The sequence below is a fragment of the Macrobrachium rosenbergii genome, chromosome 52, assembly GCF_040412425.1.
Source record: "Macrobrachium rosenbergii isolate ZJJX-2024 chromosome 52, ASM4041242v1, whole genome shotgun sequence".
Classification (NCBI taxonomy): domain Eukaryota; kingdom Metazoa; phylum Arthropoda; class Malacostraca; order Decapoda; family Palaemonidae; genus Macrobrachium; species Macrobrachium rosenbergii.
In genome coordinates, this window is record NC_089792.1 from 30,983,671 (window position 1) to 31,002,075 (window position 18,405).

The 18,405-nt window shown below is 36.6% G+C and overlaps 1 protein-coding gene across 3 annotated transcripts in view; it reads left to right on the forward strand.

Moving 5' to 3' along the window:
• Positions 1 to 18,405, forward strand: part of LOC136833787 (uncharacterized) — an 821,801-nt gene that overhangs the window by 377,414 nt on the left and 425,982 nt on the right. The gene's annotated exons all lie outside the window — the stretch shown is intronic.

Here is an 18,405-nt window from a genome sequence, read left to right on the forward strand (position 1 = left end):
GTGACCAGAGATGTTGATCAGTCTCTTTGTTTTTGCCTGAAACTTGTCTTTTGGTTGCTCGCTCTCTCGTTCATTCTGTCTGAGTGTCTCTCACAGGTACCCTCATTTCTCTCTCTCTCTCTCTCTCTCTCTCTCTCTCTCTCTCTTGGCTAGCACTCAGTAGGCCCTCCTCAATTTCTTTGAGTTCAATCTCCGGCCGGAGGAAGGGAACGGTGATGAAACCAGACTTATCTTGGAGGAAATTTGTTGTCTGGTGATAGAATTCATTTCTCGCTGTAATGTCGTTTCTGAAACGGATTCTCTGTCAAATAAGCTGTAATGTCCCGAGTTGCTAAGTAACCAGTTGGTTCTTAACCCATAAATAAATCTAATCCTTCGGGCCAGCCCTAGTTTTTTGTAAGCTGTTAATCAGTTCTCAAGTGGTCTAAGATGTTTGCATGTGAAATAAAACTAAGACTGGAGTATACTTTTTCTCTCTCTGATAACGGAAAAGCGTTCTCATTAATTCTCTAATTTCGCTGGTAGGATGTACATAGAATAAAGGCGAGATAATCTTATACAGCTGGCATGAGGCGATCCGAACAGCATTTTCCAATTATGTTCAATCAGAAGGACTCGACTTTATCCAAATCCCAGCACATTTTATAATTTTTCATTTCTTTAAATCCGTAAATTAATCAGAAGGAAATTCATTTTTGTACATTTCTAAAGTAAAATAACTATTTATGTGATAGCGATTCAGGTTAAAATTTTTTGTAAGTATGTAAGATTGAATTTCTGATACCAGTATAAACACAACAAATTTAGGACTTCCAATATGTTTTTAATCTAGCATTTCTAGATACAAATTGAAAAGTGGATATGCTTTCAGATTTGTTCAAACCTGTACGATGAGGAAACTTAGAAGGGCGCACACAACAGTGAATTTTAGCAGAGATGAACTTTTTCTGGCTTTCTCCTCGCCTCCGCTCTAACAATCTTAAATTCCATATTTCCATTAATTATCGACTTTTTTTATATTGTTTTTTTCTGTGGAGTCTGGCCTTTCCTTTCCAAAATACGCAACCATCAGGATTTTCTTGTATGTTGGATCGAGCTAAAGCTGAACATTTCCTTTGCTGTTTCAGTTTTTGGTGAATATTTAATATTCGTTTTGGTTAAAATGGGGACTTGTCTTCGTCATTCATTATTTAATTTCTATCCAACGAATGAAAAGGAAGAAAGCTAAAAAAGTTGCAAATACTGAATAGAAATTGAAACTTTACTAACGGGTAACTAAAGAGGTTACAGAAACTAAATTACTTTGATGGGACGTAAGCAAGAGCCATTACGGTATGCATATGCGCATCACATGGTTTAGTTGTTTCATTCGGTCATTGTTGGAATGCTGTACTCTTGTTTGTGTACGGGGAGCACTGCGATCTATAAATGAGAGAAAAACGTTATAAAAAAAATGGTTTGATATTTCAAACTATAGTGACTGTGTTGCAATGAGCATCATTGGAAGGTGAGCTTGCTGACTGTCTTCCATAAACAGTTATAATAGGAAAATTTTGCCCCTAATACAAAGGGAATTAGCCTAAGTGGTCCCGGTGGGTCGAAAACCAAAGAGTTTATTCCCCTCTCTTTAAAACTGTCATATACCATAGATATTTTTTTCCTTTCACTGTAAAAAATACATAGTATAATATATATTTAAATTTTTTTTTTTTTTTTTTTTTTTTTGCAAAACTGCCAGCTATTTTTGGTATTTGATTCCATTATTCTTAAGACTGCCAAATACCATAGGCATTTCATTCCTTTCACTGTAAAAAATTTATAGTACCATATACATTTTATTCCATTTTTTTAAAACTGCCCAGCACCATGGGCAATCTTGTTCCTATCATCGTAGAATTGCTCAGACCGTAAGGTGTTTTATTCTCTTTACCATTAAATTTCCAGCATTATAACTTGACTCCATTGACTGTAACATTGTCTCTTCCGTCTCTTCCCAAATAGTTTATACCTCTTTCCTAGTAAAAGTGACCAGGACGACAGGGACTTTATTCTCTTCCATGTAGATCTGTACATTTCCCAACACCAGTGTTGGGGGCCTTAGAATGTGATGATTTTGACTGGTATTGGTCTCGTCTTCTTGCCTCGGTAACTGTAACCGAGGCCAGCTCGATGAATTGTATTTTGGCCAATTTTACTTTTCGTTACATTTAACTATATACTTAATATTGTGTATCCGACTGATTATTTTCAAAGGATAATTGGCACAATGTCGAACCACACCTGAAAAAGCAAATATTTCCCCATTCTTCAGTTATCTGAAATCTCTTCGCTTAAAACATCATACTTTTGTTCATTTCATTTGAATGACTGTTTAGACAGTATTCCATGTCATCATCTTGATTCGAATCACATTCTTCATTATCACTTAAAGAATAAAGAAAATAAATGAACGAAAGAATGCCTATATTTGAGGGATACCTAATCGTTGATGAATTTGAAGTAAATACAGTTGACAGAACGCATTTGTGAAGGGATTTAGTCTTACAGTTTGTCTACGTCTGTGGATGAAGTTGAAAACTTAAAGTGCCTTCATAACATCAGTTCTGACAAGTATAAATGTTGCTGGCGGCCATTGCACTAGACAAAAGACCCGCGTTTTCACTTTCTTTTTAATAAATCGCATTTCTCCCTAATACATGTGTCTGTTTTATAATTTCTCCTAAATACATCTGTCTGTTTAATAAAGCGCATTTAATTTGAAATACGTTCATTAGTATAAAAAATAATTAATGGCGAGTTTTCATCAATAACTTACGCTTACCATTATTTTGCAATGTATATAAAAAGCTATAATTTGGCTTGCCTTTATAGGCACTATATCAGTGCAAACTGCTGAGATCACTTAGAATTTACAGTCAAAACATTCAATTGGTTGTAGAATTATCATATGAAATAATGGCTTGTTAGTCACTGTGTCTATTTTCAAGAGTTACATTAGTCATTGCATAACGATTGACCTTTTGGATATTGGGGTGAGGTCTGAAGAATCTACAAAGCTGTAATTTGTACCCCTGTAATTTTTAAAACATTCTAATGAAATCAATTTCTTTAACCTCAGTTACATGGAAGTAATTGATTTAATTAAGTGTCATGATATTTTTAACCCTTTGACTGATTGGTTATTTGATCATTTGAGTTAAATGTCTTGCCTGTTGATTATTTGATCATGTGAGTTAAATGTCTTGCCATTAGTGATACTGATTGATTGAATGACTGATTGTAATATAAATCCAAAACCTGAACCTTGAACGTTCGATGCCTTACAAATTCAGACACTGAATTCCCGCGGTTGGCTTGAGGTTGTGTGAGTTCGGACTCGGTGTGCGTCTGGGACTCGGCCTTGGTTTCGGGAGTTGAGCTCTCGATTACGAGACTGCCCAGTACCATAGGCGTTTTATTCCATTCACTTTAAAACTGGCTAATACCATAGATATTTTAATCCCGTTGGTAGTATATTTTCTTTGCCGTAAATGTTCGATTCCCCCAATACCATAGCTATTACCCCCCTCACAGTAATACTGCCCAGTGCCATAGGTATAAAAGTATCGACTACGAATTAAATTTTTTTTTCGCTCTCGGTAAAACTGCAAAATTCTAAAGGTATTTTATTCTTTCCACATGAAGACTGATAGTGCCGTATGCATTTTAATGCTTATTGACTCTGGTATCTTTCAAGGAGATTGTAATCAGGTACCTTTCCGTCATTTTTTTTTATTTTACTCTTCTCAACGTCTCATTTTGTTTGTGCTTGCTGTTCTGTCATTAATTTGTATTTAGGCATCCTTAGATGACTGACCGACCGACCTACCTCGCCACCATTGTGCTTCAGATGTTTTCTTAGAAAAACCGTGGAGAAAATGATCAATAGTCGTGTTAGGTCCAGTATCATTCTCAGATTAAGGAAGAGCGTCAGCCCACTAACGATCCAAACCGTCTGCTAGAGGAATGTGGGAATTTTTTTTTTTTTCTTAATTAGGGGTTTCTGTTTTTCTTAATTTGGGGCTTCTGAGAGTTTTTAAGTTTCTTCTGTGCATTTGCTGTTGGCAGTGGTGTTGTCAGGTCCTGTAACTGTGTTTAGTTTTTTTTTTATGTTCATCGTGAAGCGTTATTTTGTGCCCAGTCGTTATTGTCATGATTTTAATTACTTTTAATGAACATCAGTTCCTACCGAACAAATTATTTCGTATTTTCAGTTTCTTCTTATGCAGTTTTTTTTTTTTTATTGAAGGCCCCTCGTTATTTATTACGTATTTAAATTTTTTCTATCGATACATATATTCCTTTTACCGTACTGATGTCCATTGAGGTTACTGATACCACTATTACTACAGTATCATTATTATCATTAGTAGAAGTCGTCGTTGTAGTTGTAGTAAAACTTATCTTAGATATATATAACTGAATCTATCGCAAATCATTGCTGCTTATTATAGCTAACAGAATTATCACTTCTATTGCACTGCAGTTATTTTGATTTTTATTGCCTCATTATTGTCTTAATCGTGATTATTATTTTTAAAATTTTAGTCAGGTTCATCTTTAAAATTGACTTTTTTTCTTGTCATTATTATTATTATTATTACTACTATTATTATTATTGTTGTTGTTGTTTTGTTGTTGCTGTTGTTGTTGTTGTTTAGGATGAGACCTCCTCTTCCACGTGTTTCATAAGGAATTGCGGCTGCATCCGCGGGGTGTAATGAATAATAGACTATAGTTTCTCTATTTTTAATAAGTCCTTACCCTGTAGGCTAAAGGTCGCGTAATAATCGTCTAAAATGTTCGTTTCATCAAAGTGAGGTTATAGACACACTCGGGAACGCTTTCATTTCAATATAAATTTACAATTTTACTTTTAAAAGCACGGGAAATGTGAAATGTGGCGGTTAACGTTTCGCAGTTCCAGGCAGCAAAGACTCAACGAAATTCCGAGATATTACTGGATTACGAAATAAATACCTGTCCTATCCTGTGCTTTTATAATTGATTGTATATTGATCTTAATAAAATGAAAATGTTCCCAAGTGTCTCTGCGCCGTCCCTTTGATTAGAAGAATATTGGACAATTGCTATGGGACTTTTTCCCTGGAGAGAGAGGAATTGCTAAAAAACAAATTGAGTGGAATGGAATATAAAATTAGGCCAAAGATACCCATGAGGTCATTTAGCACTAAAAGGGAAATTGAGAGTAAAAAAATTTTAAAGGTGTAACAGAAGGAAAACATCGCAGTTGCACTGTGAAACAATTGTGAGGAGAGGGTGGCAAGAGAGATGGAAGAAGGAGAATAGGAACGGGGATACAGTAAAAAGAATGAAAGCGGTTATAGCTATTGGCCGAATTGGCGCTGCAAAGAACCTTAAGTACTGTAATGCCTACATTGCAACGTGTGAGGTGCGCTGACGGCACTACCGCCTTATGGGAAAAACATTTAGAGAAACTTAAATGAATTAAGCTCCGCTCATGCAGCCATAAATCGTAGTGAGACATATTATTATTATTATTAGCGAACTATCATCATTATCAGGATCTTGTTGCTCCACTTTTGTCTGTAAATAATCTGTATTTGGTTTTTCCATTTGTCACTTTGGGCAAATAAACTATTTTTGGTAGTATTATTAAATTCTTGATTTCATTATACTTTTATTCACTTTTAAAGGCATTGCCATGCGGAAAGTTTATTAGGAAGATTATGGTCGTTCAGAGTTGTTACATATGAATGTGACGACATTATGAATAAAAATAAAAATCTCACTTTACACACTTTGTTGATGTAGTGTTGTTCTTCCGTTGCCAACTCTCTCTCTCTCTCTCTCTCTCTCTCTCTCTCTCTCTCTCTCTCTCTCTCTCTCTCTCTCTCTCTCTCTCTCTCTCTCTCTCTTCGTAACTTCCTTGTTAAACAATTAACCGCAACTTATATCATCTTGATAAAAAAGAAAAACAGGCATTTATGTTTCTTTAGTTACTAAATCTCACGTTACGTCAAGATGATAAAGGAGTATTCTTGGTGTTAGGGTGTTTTTTGAGGTGGTGACTTGCATTTTGTTTCTACATTGAACTAAATTTAGTTACCGTCCAAATATTTTTTAGTTATAGATGCCTTTCACTGAATCATTTTTGTACTTCTTTACGGCACGAGGTCTACCCTCTTCCTTTAACGCCAGATGTAATTTTTTTTAAATGATTTTAACAGCTAAGTAGTAAAGAGTTGGTAACCTTAAAGGAAAAAAAAAAACATAACTATTGAGATTAATTATCATTCTAGATTCCGTTAACAGAGACAGTAAAATCTGGCTGGTTACTTCATTTCGACTGGTTTGAGTTTGGCAATACCTGGGTTTATCAGTGTTATTACTTTATAATTTTTTATGCTAATTTTCTGTAATAAATTCTTTGTAACTTGCGTTTGCACTTTCTCACGTTTCTGCATAATCGCGGCCATTACTTGATCGACACTTCCGGTCGTTTATTTTTCTTTTATGTCAATAAATTCGGTTGCTGTCCATTCCTACATACAGAAAGAAAAAGCCGTCTTCGAAGAGAGACTTTTTTTCTTTGCTTAATTTATTTCTCATTTTCTGAATGCTGTTTGTAGATCAATCTTCTGTTCATAAATTCATCCATCACTGAACACTGGGTGTGGAGAATTCCTGCTATGCTCGTAAAATGGCTATCCTTTGGTTTTAATCAGGTTCTTAACTAGACAAAAGATATGCCTAATAACTGAGGTTTTCTGCGTGTGGAATATGGTCAAATAACCTTGCAAATGAATACCAAAAACAAAAACCATTATCATAGATTTAGGCAAAAGTTATGTTGGTAGGTGGCAGATTAAGTGTTGCGATAAATGTTTGGACAGTCACTGACAGCTTTTCGTATAACAAAGAGAGATATCTGATAGTGAAAAATACTCCTTTTGAGAGAGAGAGAGAGAGAGAGAGAGAGAGAGAGAGAGAGAGAGAGAGAGAGAGAGAGAGAGATTCCTTTTCCTTAAACCTGGTTGTTTGGTATGCCGTGCAAAACAGGATAATACAGTCTTTTTTTAGTGCTCTCCATTAGTAATGAAAATGCTCAGTCCTTTTAATGTTTAACGCGCAATGATAAACATTGATAGGTTCAGTGCTCCCTTCCTCGTTTTTGCATATATGTTCCTCTGGGTATATGCCAGTCACGCGTCTCTGTTCTCTTGAATTGGTCAAGATTTTTTCGGATCAATAATGGCATTTTGGTAGAATATGTACCTGCAGAAGAACGACGATCTTGAAAATAATCGCTCCTGCCTAACGTGTCTGAGGCGACCTCCTTAAATCCCCCGAGGAGCCTGGAGGGTCGTAAATTCTCATTAGTGTGCAATAACGAGTTCATTCTACAGAAATGGAAGAGAGACAGAGTTGTTCCGATTAATGATCTGTTACTTCTTAGTCGTCTCCATTATTGTATTGGTCATTGTTTATCATTGCTTGCCGTTTTCAATTTATTTTTACGTCAGTAATCATTTAAGAAATATATTCTATGTTATTACATAACCTTTTCCTTACCTCTGCCCAGACAAAATCAAAATATCGTCACCTCTTTTGTGTCTAAAAGCAGATCGAGTAAGGCTGCCGCGTAAGCGTTGAAGGATCTCACGAGCTATAAAGCATTTCCCTCTCGGCTGAAGCATCCTTTTTGTTCTTTCCAGACGTATCTCCCTCCTGTATCTCACCTCCTATTTCCACCTGACACTGGAGCCATTAATCCCCATCCGTGTGTTAAATACACTACATGACACGGGATATATGGGAGTGGGCCGGTTAGCGGTGCTTAGTGTTGGTGTGATAAGGGAGACGCGCATACAGCCAGGTCCCTTGTACCTGATATCAAAGGCCTGTTAGGCGATAACTGTTTTGTAATGAGGATACGGGGACGAACATTTTTTGTTTATGCATATTAGAACAGTTTTGACTTGTTAGCTGTTTTTTCGATAAAAATTAGGTCAGAAGCTGAATACGGAATTCTGCTTATGCTTGTGCTTCCAATAATATTGTTCCATTTCTTATTTTCTTATTTCAAGGGACACCCGCTTGTCATTAATTCAGAGTTTTTTATTTTCATTTTTATTATTCTGCTAATTTTATAAGACTATAATTTTTACCCGTTTAAACAGCGGAGATAAGTATAGCGCATTGCTGTACTTTAAGGGCCTGTGTTCTCAAGGCGATGTCTGTTCAAATTTCCAAATCATCTTTAAGCTTTCTGTTTTCGCTTGTAGCGTCATTCCCTTCTGCATAATAGCGATGCAAAAGAGTTGAGTGTTCGCCATCATCCTACATTTATAATGATCAAGTTGTTTATGTCGGGATTTTACCGTTTGAATTAGGGGCTTTGTCCGATATAATAGTGAAATCCTGCGATTTTTTTCTTTTAATTTCTCAATTTTTATAGAGCGCAGTTGTACTTTATTAAGGTAAGGCGTGTGTTCTCATATACACACATATACGTGTATATATACTGTATATATATGCATATATATATTATATTATTGGTGGCGTTTCTTCGAATTTTAGGTTATTTTTAAGGTATGTAAGGGCAGTAAGCAAAAATTCGCAAAAATTAGTTTTTATGCGGTTAGTGGTTATACATTATCCGCAGCAGTGGCGACATATTTGCGATCTTGCTCCCAAAAGTATACTAATTATCCCTTGCCTGTTATGACTAATCGCGGAATGTCTTTTCAAAATCATGTCTGTAATAGAAGTTAGTCTAATTAATTTTTCCATTTAAATGCTAGTTAAAAGCAACATAATTATCTACAGCTACTTGACAGTTTGAGAGATGAGTCACTTTTCTTTTAAGATAACTCTATCGTCGCTCAGTCACTTGTGACATGGGTTACTGTTCTTCTAAGAGAACTCTCGTTTTGCATAACATGTCGCATCAGTTCAAGGTAAAATAGTCACCACCAAAATAAGTGCTGTTGAATTATATGAATTACTGCAAGGATAACTCTACTGTTTTATGATAACGCGTAGGATGAGTTGCTACTACAAGGATAACTCGACTGTTTTATGATAACGCGTAGGATGAGTTGCTACTACAGGGATAACTCGACTGTTTTATGATAACGCGGAGGATGAGTTGCTACTACAGGGATAACTCGACTGTTTTATGATAACGCGTAGGATGAGTTGCTACTAAGATACTAATGCAGTGCTCCACCTCTTGTACCATCGGAAGCTTGAAAACGCTTGAGGGTTATCATGCGTGATCAAGCGATCTTTTACGATGGGACTTGCGTGTGCTTGGGCCTTATCTGTCGGCTAAAGGGGCGTGTCCTTGCATCTTATTTGCTCCTCATTTGGTCCAGTAACGGTCGTGAAATAACCCCGCTCTTCTCCCCGGTTCGGGCAAAAATTAGAAAATAAAAATGGATGGTAAAATTGTATTAATAGATTTGTTCCTCAGCGATGTATTTTCAAGTAAAAATCTATTTCCACCGATAGTTGAATGTGAATGCCATTCTTTTTCTTTTCGTTATGATACCAAGATGTTTGATGTCATATCTATGAAAGATTTTCCTTGATATGTATGAAAATTGATATTCCGAAATTTTACGAACGCTTTGCGAATGACCGAAATAAAGTGGAACACACGATAACACATTTTCCTAGCGTTTTCCTCATGCTTGTGTACAAAAGGTTATAGTAAGCCTGTGAAAGGGATCGCAAATCAAGCAGTAATGTTTATGTATTTAAAATGGAGATGAACGTGTAATAGGGGTCATACCTAATACGTATTGCTATTTTTTTTTTTTTTTTTTTGTACCATTGCAAGAGCATCTGAACCTGTTGGGTAAGTAGCGTTGCGTATCATTATTTGATGGTAGTTGGCGTTCTCTTGATCTGAATAAACCCCTCCATACATGGACACTTGAAAAGTTTATTAATGAAACATGAGAGCGCTTGAATCTAGGTTGCAGTGTTCTCAACGACTTCTCTTCGGCACTCCTGTTAGCATAGCACAGCGTTGCGAACACTGACAGTCAGTCCTTAAGGCTTAAGTAGACTTCCTGGGAGATTTCTTTGCGCAGGTGTTGGGTCTTCACTAATTGGCCCGTTACTCTTGGCCTTAAATCACCAAGACGCCTTATGGGACGCAGGTATTATATACGTTTGTCATCTCTTGCCGAAGAATAACTTCCGTAGAATAGTCTGATCAGACGGAATTTTCATTTTCCTTTCTGCGGACTTTTTATTATGCTGCCCAGTGGCTGGCGTCTTGGTCCATGTTAAAAGATAATTAAATGCATTGAATGAGAAAATGGCTGGACTCCTGGTGACCTTATGCTGATGCTGAGAAAGTGACTCGCTCTCTGCCGGATCTCCGGCGATCATCAAAGATGGTACGGCTTGCCCTAAGATGAAATAGGAATAGGATTTTCTATCCTCATACATTTAGTTTGGTTTCGTAGATTTATCATTTGTGAATATTTTAGCCTAAGTAACGCTAGGATTGAGTTGAATGGCTGTTGTAAATGGACATTTAGGCGTCTGTAATGTATTTTTAAGCGTCATAAATAAGACAGCGTAGTGTTCAGCATTATTGCAAAGTGCTTAGAATATTTTGTGTGCGTGTATGTATGTATGTGGCTATTTTTAATATAGCCAGTTAGGAGCTGATAACAGTTCTAAAGGTCCTATCACTATCGATGACCTCCGCTGTTGTGATGCCTGTGTATTTGATCAATAATTCGTTTGTCTTGCAGCTTTATGGTCTGTTCGTAAAACAAAAAAAAGTTCTTTATTAACGCACTGAGGAACATCATGGGGTTTTCTCTGTAGCCACAGCAACATTAATGCCGCACAGGTAAAAATAGTCTATGCGGAAGGTATACAGTTTTTAAATAACGTAATTCCTTCAGACTTTGTTTTTTATAATCATTGTTTTAAACTTCGGTCTTCCTCATTTATTCTAGATTGATTAACAGACCAAACATACAAGTTGGTTCCTCAGCAGTCAGTGCACCGTTACATAAAAACTGAAAGTGCATTATTATTTTCTTTAACACTTGCTTCTGCCTATGCAATATGTTCAATATGTTGAGTGAGGGATTCGTTGCGCCCAGAATGTATAGGAACAAACGGAGGAAGAGGAGGACCATGAAAGAGGAAGCATTATTTTTATTCCCCTTAGCGAGTGGTCTGGTTAAACTACTTTAATAATAATAATAATAATAATAATAATAATAATAATAATAATAATAATAATATTCCCCTGGGGATAACATAGATTGTGAAACTGGTACATACAGGCAATAAAAAAAAAAGTGGAAAGAGATTGGTTGACCACTGATAAATACGTCTTCAGACAATAAACAAAACAGAAATTGATGGTGGGTGCATAATGGTCATGTTACGCCACACAGCAGAAACGTGGGAACTTTAATCGAAAATCGCGTCGTAGCGGCGATGGTTATCTATGCCGAATTGTGATTGCAAAGTACTGGGATTCATTGATAGCGTAGAGATATCATATTACCAATGGAGTTACTGAGAGATAACCATTGGTGTCTGGACTTTGGAAAACTAGATCAAAAATCAAAATTACTGAAATGGACTAGATGTATGGTGAGGAAAGGGGAGGAATACATTAGTCGAAAAATAGTAGTCATGGAAGGGGCTGGACGAGAACTGATACGAGGGCTCACAATATCATTGAGAAAGGGCGTCCATGGAGTCGTAAAAGCCCACTACCAATTCCAGGAGAATGCATGAGGCAGAATTGAAGCGACAGAATTGGTTGAATGTCTAACCCCGTAAACGGAAATCTGAAGTAAAAGCGTTAGTGATAACGATGGTAGCATGTAGTATGTTCTGTGTATTTAAATACAGATGGTTCATAAAAAAAATTAAACCTATTTTCCAAGATTGGCCGGATTCAGAGGAAAACAGAGACATCGGTCATTAGCCGGTAACTTCGTTCTGACTTCATTCTGCTTATCCAGAGCTGGAAATTCATTGCTAAAACTTCCAAGCCTCAGCATTGCAAATGTGAAACTCGCACAAATGATACCTTTGGAACTTTGCCATCTGTACTTCCAACATGTTTGGAATTGTTGTTATGTTCCTTTCTTAATATGCAGTTGTCAAGATCCTCTCTCTCTCTCTTTCATTGCTACTCTTATCTCTTAATTACAATTCATTTCGTGACCGCACTATTAGAAAAAAAAAAACTTGCTTTCTTTACAACAAGATACAAGACCTGACCATCCCATTATATTCCTATCTGCTTTCTCATTTTGTCAGCAGTCCCCCTTTTGTGTTATGTTTCCTTTTATGTGTGCGCTGTAATAATTCCATGTAATCATAAGAATTTTTCAGTGATAGGAAAATGTGGCTATTTCGTTTTTTACCACATTTGAAGACTGTCTTTCGGCGTTTTTCGTCCACATGCTCTTTGGGGTAGAGGCAATAGCGGTGACGTGCGAAATCGTGATATTCATTTTTCTATCGTTTATACCTTTTTTGGAGTCAGTCGTTAGATATTTTGATTTATACAGCTAACCAAGGTATCTATCTATCAGGAGCTTGGTTTGTCAGTCATTAGTCCTCGTTTGTTTTGGTATATATGATCTGATTATAATTTTCTGTAAGTGTGAATTATAGTATTGATTAATATCTAGGTATGTGGATGCATTCTGGAATTTATATACACAGATAGATAAATAAATATTTGTTGGTTTTTATAAGCCTTATATAAGGGTGGGTGGCTCACATATCTCAGCCATCTTCTCTGCGTAATCTTAGGAGGTAAACGGGTGATGCTCATCTCCACAATGGTTCCGATCCACCACAGTTGGCTACTGCCAGGTGCTTAATCCACTGTTCGGGACAACAAAGGCACAGTGGTTTTAACGAAACTGCTTCAAACATTTTTAGCTTGCACGGGAATCAAATCCAAGAACTTGAATATGTATAATATATATATATATATATATATATATATATATATATATATATATATATATATATATATATATATACTCTTTCTTATATACTCTCTTTCTATATATATATATATATATACATATATTATTACTGTATATATAATTTTCTCTCTCTCTCTCTCTCTCTCTCTCTCTCTCTCTCTCTCTCTCTCTCTCTCTCTCTCTCTCTCTCTCTATATATATATATATATATATATATATATATATATATATATATATATGTATATTGTGAATATGTGCGTGTTTGTGTTAGAGGTATAACGCTTGATATTTATAAGGGGTATTTCCAGAAGTGGGACTGTTTTCTTATGTCAGAAAAAAATTTTTTTTGAATAGCGTGGAACCACTGAAGCAGTTAGTTTTTTTATTCCTTATAACCGTTCCTTTTGTAATTTAAATCCTCTTTTTATGGGATTTAATATGTGTTTCTTTTTATCATGTAGTTATAAGACTGGCCCCCACACACACTCGGTCAAGTTAGTGTTCGAATTAAGAAGTGTAGTTTCGACAGTGTCTATTCCCCTTCACCCGTATGTGTAACTTTTCCTTCTCCATATACTTCATGTCAGCATCTCAAGAACTGCCTTTTTTGTTCTGACCGAACATTGGTAAAATCAGTAAATATCCTGACGTCTTTTACATTACCTTCTAATTTTTTTCTGAAATTCAGAAATCAGCCTATATTCTGACGTCACCAATATTGCTTTTTAAAGGAAGCACGGATCAAAGTTTCTTGAAACGAAATGCGTTGAAGATACGTAAAGTATTTTTTATTTCAGAAAGTCAGGATTAAGTTTCCAACACTGTTTATGAGACGTTCATCCATTTTTGGCGAACGCCCGAAATGATTTCGGGCTGGTTCGTGAGTGACCTCTCCGCAATTTGATTACAATGGCTTCCTCCATAATGGCTCAGACAAGAGAATGATTGAACACACCTCAGAACAATGTATTATAGCCTGTAAACCTTGTTTATTTCGTTTGCGTTTCATTTTCTTTTTTTTCCTTTTTTGACGCTCGCTGACACACTTCCATGAAAAATGATGAAAGATGTGTCGACGATCTGCGATCGGTTACAGGTCTCGGATATTATACAAATCGAAAACAGACAAATGACTCATGAACTGCTGATTGTCCGTGTCTCTTTGATCATTTCGCTTTTTTCCCATTTATTTATCGGTCACTGATTGAATCTCCATTCAGCTGAACCCTAGGTTTTGTCGCGGTTGCTTGATGCAGTTATTAACTTTCATTTTTCTCTCCATTCCATTTCGAGAATTCAGTTATTGTAAGTGGGTGTACTGCGATGTAGTTTAAGAATTCACTGGCTATAATAGTTGGTGGTTAACTGGTAACAACTAGGAAATCGTAAAAACGACAAATATGATAAATAAGAAAAAGCATGCGCAATCACCTGTGCGTATGATTTTATCACACTGTTCAACTATTCCTCATAACTTGAAAGAGGTTGTAACAACTGTTATCAAAGTGTTTCAAAAATTGGAACGTGAAATTCATTACGTAAGGAAGAAGCATTTTGAAGTAACAGTCTTCTACTCTTTTTCTTTTAATAAAACATGTATTAATTGTATCCAAGTTTTAATTAAATTGATAACAAATTTTAAATGTAATAATTTATTCCTATATTGTGGGCAAGATTTTACCAACCTATTTTTACATTACTGTGAATTCAATTTTATGCAGAACAATACTTGAACAAATTATTATTGGGGTAAAAAGTCAAGTATCGATTTTAAAAATATTGACGATATACACAAACTGAGACGGACCAAAGGAATTAATAGTGAGTTGAGGAAATAATTTTAATTATCTTTGGACACTGAGACTTTGGGAATAGATGAAACAACGGATGCAAGATTATATGAACCAGAAAGAGTTAACCTCCCGTTTTTCAGGAAGCCTTGGATGACCGTGTTGTTTTTTTTTTTTTTACCTGAGAGCAATATATGCATGTGTAGGGGTGGAAGGGAGGGAAAGAGGGGGGTGGGTTTCCTGGAGGCAGTGCCATATAAGACACTGCACAAGCTTCTTCTCCTCTTGGCCATAGTGAGGTGCCAGGCGAAGGTCAGGCGGAGATTATAAGGTCAGTGAAAAAACAAGTTATGGTTTATTTGTTTTTATTCCACTGCTTGTTCCATTTAGACACGTTTCCATGGAATATCAGTATTTCCTTGATGAAAGTAGAGTACTAGTAAGAAAAACTGTTAAAACAGTGATGCTGTAAGAATATGATAAACACTTGCTGAGATAAAATATGAAATGTATCAGATGGTGTACGACAAAGACAACACTACAGTTAAAGTTGACGATAAAATTTAGCCCTTCAAGCCAAGCACTGGGGCACATTTGGCCATTCAGCGCTTGAGACAATAAAAAGAGGGAACTGGAGTGGTTAAACAGCGATATTGAAGAGAGGAAGGGGGAAAGAATTTAAGTGAAAGGCCAAAAAGTAGGTGCGCCTACGACACTCTTTCCATGGCCTTCGGAACTGACAATGCAGTGATAGCTCGGGTCGCCAGCTATAACAGAAACTCGGGTGAAGGTGACACTCGTTACCTCATGAAGTCTTTCGTTTCCGTGTTCAGGATAGTACTAACTGGAGATGTTTTAACTTTGGTCTTTGGTTATAGCTAAACTTATTCGCTTACTTTATATTTCGGCGCTTTGTTTCATCTCCCTTCTAAGGAGAAACCCTAGTCTTACTCTCTCTTTGCACAAATGTTTATTTATTGGAGAGAGAGAGAGAGAGAGAGAATGAAAACTTACATACGGTCTTGCCTTATCTGTTATTTCTTATTCCCAATTTATGAAGCCGTCTGTATCGTCTTCATTGAGAAAGCAATTACAAAAGCTAATAATTGTAGAAGTCAAAAAATAGGAAGTTAGGTTTAAGATACTTGAAAATATGAGAATAATTTATGAATGTTGTGGGAAGAAAGGCTTTAGTTCAAGAGATGTGAAAAGATTGCGGGCAGAGTAACTTATCGAAGCTGGTTTTGGGATGGCTTTAGATGATATCTCGCATAATGCTCGTCCGATCTCTTAGAGATAAAGCAGGGAAAGCACCATGTAAGAGGAAATTGCTTAGTATTTGCCGGGAGGTGTTTTGTATTCCTTGGCATAAACAAGCAAATCCCTTCTAAGAATAATGTAAATTTTTAAGACACAGGTGGTTATTTTATTTGCTATTTTTGGTTACAGGTGTTTTTAGGTGTTTTTGCTTTACTCCAAGTTTAGGAAATATACATATTGGTGCACAGAGATAAGTGTCAGGTTACAGTGCCCACTACGCCATTTTTACATGTTGGTGCATAGAGATAAGTGGCAGATTACAGTGGCCACTACGCCATTGGTACAGAGAGAATGGAATGATGCTTCATTAAATGCCAACGGGTTGTTCACGTAATCCTGATGTCAGTGCCTTATAAAAGATTTTCCATTTCAGATACATGGAGGCGTTATGTATCTTTTATTGTGAACGGCTTTGAAAGAACAGAATAAATTGTGAAGAGTCAACGGAGAAATTTTGAAGAAAATTATGAAATAAATAGAAGCATATTCAAACCAACCAACAAAACTACTCTGTATGCATGTTTTTCTTGTGCTTCCATTATCTAGTACAGAAAAGGAGAGAGAGAAAAAAAGCTTTACGTTAACATCGGAATTCTAGTTAAACCAAATTCCAGAGTATAAATGATAAAAGAATTCCGTGCTTAAATTCGGATGCTGTAAAAATTTCGCCGGAGTGGTCTCATGTTTAAAATTCAAATACTAGGGTGAAAGATGAATGGTTATTTGTAGTCAGTGGATTGTATAACACCTGGTCATTAAGGCGAATAAATTAGTGAAGGAGGTCTGTGTAAGGATGTTAATGTAGGCGGAGAGCCCCCTCCCCAGAAAAAATGCACACACATAAGGATTAAAAGATAATGGATAAAGGGTCAAGTGGTTCAGAAACCCCGAGAACCTTAGCGCAGTTTAAGGGTAAAGAGTGTTTAGGGAGGCGTGGTTGTGAGGCTGGAGAAGCTGGGCAGGCCGACCACGTCATCCATTATGTAAAAGGAAGTGTCAAGCACGTTCACCTTCACTGACGGAGAGAGAGTATGTACGTTTTCACCGTGTCCCTAATACCTTTCTCTGCCTCCCTTCCTCCCCCACTCACTCCCTGGTAGCTTCCTGGTCCCTTCGCCCCTCGACTTCTTCACATAACGGCAAACTGCATCACCGATTCGTGGATCTCACTATATCATCCTCTTCTCCTCTCATTGGTTATAGCTGTTGGCCCAGCGTTCGACCTCCCGACCGGTTAGTGAAGAATTAGAGGAATTTATTTCTGGTGATAGAAATTCATCTCTCGTCATAATGTGTTCGGATTCCACACTATAAACTGTAGGTCCTGTTGCTAGGTAACTGATGGTTCTAGCCAATGCAAATAAATCATCTAATCCTTCCGGGCCAGCCCCTAGAGAGCTGTTAATCAGCTCGGCTGGTCTGAGATTAAACTAAGATATACTTAACTTTTTCTCATAGTTTATGTGCATGCATGGGATTGAGTGAAATGGTCCCTTAGAAATAATAAAATTTTGTTGGTTGAGTTAAATTTTTTATTTCCGGACTCAGTGGCCCGTTTACAGAAACTACCCAACCTGTCAGTCCTAAAATTTTTTAGCTAGTTTGTTCCAGATACTTCTGCTGCGTTGTTATCTAGTGTTTCGTAATTTAATTGTTCTACGTTTAGTGGATCAGAAAATATCAGCTCCGTTCCTACCGCAGCAGCCAATGGTGCACAAGTTTTATGAAGTTTCCGTAGGAATATAAAAGCATATGTATGCACTGTGCCGTGTGACCTTAATAATAATTATTTACAGGAAAGCAAACACTATTCTTTGCTATCATTCATCTTCTATCTGCTAACTTTTCCATCAGCTGCCTGGTAGACAGAAATGCCAGTGAAGTCGTAATTAGAAATGTCAGTAGGCCTCTTATCAAACAGACAGTTTGGTGGTGATCGAAGCTCAACGTAAATCTGTCTTGCAGGTCGATCATTATCACGTCGGCCCAACCGGTTCATGAATGTTCAAGTTACTGCAGGTAACATACGATGTTTTGGTAGTACATATCCCTCATTTTTCATACTTATTTTACATGCCTAGTGCTTGTGTCATCTGTTTTTTGTATATTCTATTCGTTGTATGTTTTCAGGAACTCAGTTCATTGATTTCCTCCTTTTTAGTCTCTGCGCTTGAGGAACAAGTTGTTTAGTACCTATTTGACAATTTCGAATTTATAATGTACACACACACACACACACACACACACACACACACACACATATATATATA